Source organism: Hoplias malabaricus, chromosome 2 (genome assembly GCF_029633855.1).
Source record: "Hoplias malabaricus isolate fHopMal1 chromosome 2, fHopMal1.hap1, whole genome shotgun sequence".
Classification (NCBI taxonomy): Eukaryota; Metazoa; Chordata; class Actinopteri; order Characiformes; family Erythrinidae; genus Hoplias; species Hoplias malabaricus.
Window position 1 is genome coordinate 75,294,299 of NC_089801.1, and position 3,749 is coordinate 75,298,047.

A 3,749-nucleotide genomic window follows, 5' to 3' on the forward strand; every position below is an offset into this window, starting at 1 on the left:
AAACAAATTACAATGCATTGGATGGGAACTGAGGAACCAATTAACTTGCAAGAATATTTTATTAGTTACCTTCATTTTGTTTAAGTGCACTTTCTTGAACAAATAATAACAGAAACAGTATAAATCTCCTCTTTTGCACCACTGTTTTCCAAAAATGTAACCATGCAGCTATGTTTAATATTCATTCATTTATTATGTAAACAGTTATTCTTTAACAAGACTATCTTACATAACTAGCTTTTTAACTGTGAGGTTTTTTAATGTTACCAAAAGCAGGCACCATATTTTATCAAACAAAAATAATATATACTCGATAAAGGAAGAAGGCATTGCTGGGAAGCAGGCATTTATGTAGAAATACTTACATTTCATACAATGGTCTGATAGATGAAACAGTGCCTTATGTAACATCCACAGCCTCTTCTGTTCTGGCTTTACCAGATAATGAAACTCTTTTCATGTAATGTTAAAGGTAAGCAGGAAGCTGTGCAGATGTACTCATCAAAAAGTCAGCAACACGCAAATGTGTGTATTCTTCTCATTACAGAGACAGACAAGATGGATTCAGTTTTGTAAAACGAAAACGAAAGGCTCATGGGTCATAGAAATGCCTACACACATAAGGAGATTATGATAAACTAGCTTAACTTTGAACATGATTCTGTTCAAGGAACTAGTAAAACACTGTAAGTTTGAGTCTATCTCACCTGAAAACCACAGTAAATGGTGTTTAATGGTGTTGGTTGCCATATCTTGACCATGCTGAAAAAGGCCAAAGTGCCTAAATATTCATGACTTATGTGTGTTGTCCAGTCTTTTTTGAATTGTTGTTTACAGATTCAACATGTGAAATTCAGGCTGTATTTAAGTCTTTTTTAATCTCATTATAGCATTAATCATTACATTAGCTCAGAAACATACAGATGTATTAGCAAAAACACTTAACACATAAAGAAATTGCTAAAGTGTCATACATTGATCATACTGCACTTATGTGCTAAGAAATGTAGGATGTTTGTGTCTGGAAAGCACTCATTTAGATTCTTCATCAAAGATCTCCTCTCAAACAGATATTTGAGAAGAAAACTTACTGACTTTGGATTCAGCAGGAATCCTGTGCCGTGATTAATCTCGTTCATCATCCCCAATAGTTGTCAGTTTTCCGTACTACACCACTAACTAACTGCTTGGGGCGATAGAAGAAGCACCATTTAGATTTGAGGACAGTGATTGGATAAATTTATGTTGCTATGTGCAAATTCTCTCTGAATAGTTACTGATTGGCTGCGCTGCTGTGTTAGAAAGGTTGCCATAACCCAATAGCAACATCAGATTTTTTTTTTTAAGTAAAACTATGTATTTATTTATAAATATAATTTCCACAAGGTTTGGGGGCGCCCTAGTGATCTGTATTTACCTGCTGCTGCTGGTCTTACCAAATCATCTATGCATGCTTTCTGCAACTTCCTTTTCACAGTGGTCTGATGAGAGGAAGTGGCCCCTGTGTGGTGGAAAGAAAAACTTATCCAGGACAGCCATTTCTAGATGTTCAAAGCTTGAAACATAGCAGCCATGAACACCTCTTGTTCTGCTGCTGTGCTCTGGCTCTTGATCACTTTTTGTAGGTTATCGTCTACAGAGGATAATACACGTGAGTCTCAGTTCTGTTTCATTTCAAGAAAACTCTATATTTAAACTGGGTGAAAGGTACAACTTATGACTTTACAAATATTTATAATTGTCATTAACAAATTTGTTCATTTTTTCATAATTCAGCTGTAGTCAATGTGAAATATTCAAAAGTACCCATAAGGAGAACAGAAGGAGAGTATTTATCTCTGACATGCACAGTGGAATATAAGAAAGTGGAATGTGGAGACCTCTATGTCTCATGGTGTAAGTCACCACATAACTGTCAGATATTCACTAAATCTGAGAGATACTTGATCCACGTCAATGAGACTACAATGCCTGACATTTCTAAGGATACAGAAGTCAGACAACGGAATATATCTCTTGTATTGCATCAACTGTCTATCAATGACAGTGGCGTATATCAGTGTAATGGAAAATGTGGGCAAGGAACTTCAGCCATGGGACGTTCCATTGACCTCACAGTAACAGGTATGCAGTTTGTTTACAAAAAAATCTTAATAGCTATAAGAGAAAGAACAAATTATGATCTTGGATTATATTCCTCCTATAGTATGTTTAAAGATATACATATGAAATACAAAGGCATTTTAAAAAGGTTTCTTTTGATTAACTTATTTTATTTTACAATTAAAAGTGAAATAACATATGTCAGGAGAGTTTTTTTTATGTACGGTCGACTATAGTGTATTAGTAAATCTAGACCCTGTCATCCAGAGATTGCTTTTCCAATTCGCATTGGTGCCTCAGCCACCTGAGTCCAAGACAACACAACTGGCCTTGTTTCTCTGGCTGGGCCTTTGTCAAGCTAGCCAGTGTGGGCATAAAAGCTCTGGGCAGTTAGCATTCTCGTCTAAGCCTTTTAGCTCTTAATGTTTCAGGAATCTAGCGTCATATCGTTAAAGACTTGTGAGCTCATTTGGAATCAATCTGTGAGTTAATTTTTAGAGACTTAAACACAGATGTTTAAACCATTAATTAAACAAAATACATTTCTTTTAGAGCATTTAGCACATTTAGATAAACACTGCACTGTTGAAACTCAACAGTAAGTAGAATTATAAACACAAAACACAAAGCTATTTTCACTTACAGTGAATTACAAATTTAACGTACTTTAAGGTTTTCAAGATTCTTGCTACCTGTACTCTCAGTACGTTGTTGATATATGGTGCAGCTAGCTCTGTATTGTACATGTAGCATACTTCTTAAATAACTTTGAAATGTAATGAAAAGTAATCAGCTGTGATTAATAATGTGGAAGAATAATCGTTTTGTCATCTGGGCTGATTCTAACATAACTGGCATAGTGTTCATTTTCCTGTGTACTTTTGAAACTATCTAAGACACCTTTGAACGTTGATGTTGTTTCATGTTTTTTTTTTTTTTTTCAAATGTCTTGTCTGCTTCACAGAAGATCCTAATAAAAATAAGAAGAATGATCTGAATCGCAGTGGCCGATGTTGTACAGATGTCTTTCTTCTAATAGTCAGCTTCGCTCTTTCATGGATAATTTAAATGTGACTACTCCAAGGACTCCAAGTGCACCAGTACCCCAGAGACATGATCATGTTGTGACTACCCATCTTAGAACTTGTAATAAAATACTAATGAAAATGCTATTAAATGGATTTTCTTGTCTTTTAAAGATATTACATTAATTTCTCAGTACCCTCTCTGAAAAATAATGTGCAATACAAGCACAATAGTCTCTTTAAAAATCTACAAAAAGTGTAAATATACATTTTTAGGTAAACTAAGAAAGTAACAAGGTATTTTATGTATGCATTAATTTGATACTCTAATTACGTGGATATTATGATTTGGGAAGAGAGTACAGCTTCTTATCAGGTGGATACACATTCATTCACATAACGATACGTAACTACAACCCTGCACTGAATTGCAGAATGTGGTTTATTTATATATTTATTATTTTAATTCAACATGACTTATTACAGTCTATCTTAAAAACAATGCCTTCTTTACTCACGAAGGTTGCACTATCAAGTTCAGAGTTTTAATTACATCCATTTCTTCAGTAAAATAAATGTGATTATGATTATTAAACCCAGCATCATATTTAATTTTTTTTT

General features: G+C 34.2%; 1 long non-coding RNA gene across 1 annotated transcript; it reads left to right on the plus strand.

Annotated features, from left to right (window-relative positions):
• The first annotated feature begins 1,537 nt into the window (after nt 1-1,537).
• LOC136674653 (uncharacterized) lies at nt 1,538-3,311 on the plus strand. The gene is made up of 3 exons (XR_010796082.1): nt 1,538-1,651; nt 1,777-2,124; nt 3,068-3,311. It is a non-coding gene; the product is annotated as an uncharacterized lncRNA (long non-coding RNA).
• Nucleotides 3,312-3,749: the final 438 nt, after the last annotated feature.